Here is a 341-nt window from a genome sequence, read left to right on the forward strand (position 1 = left end):
TCCTATGTTCTAATTTAAACCCATTATTCCTTATTCTGTTGCTGGGCACCACTGAGAAGAGATTGTCCCCTTCCTCTTGACACCCACCCCTCAGATATTTCATAGAATCACAGAATGGCCTAAGCTGGAAGGGACCATAGAGATCATTTTAATCCAGCCTCCCTGCCACCAGGGACACCACCTCTTGACTAGATCAGGCAACACATGGGGACCGAACAGGAATTTCTATACATTCATAAGGTCTCCTCTCATCTCTCTCCTTTCCAGGCTGAACAGCCCCAGGTCTCTCCGTCTCTCTTCCCAGCAGAGATGTTCAGTCCCTTGATGCCCCTCGGCGCTCT

This window comes from Apaloderma vittatum, unplaced genomic scaffold (assembly GCF_000703405.1).
Source record: "Apaloderma vittatum isolate BGI_N311 unplaced genomic scaffold, ASM70340v1 scaffold20439, whole genome shotgun sequence".
In the NCBI taxonomy this organism is placed as follows: domain Eukaryota; kingdom Metazoa; phylum Chordata; class Aves; order Trogoniformes; family Trogonidae; genus Apaloderma; species Apaloderma vittatum.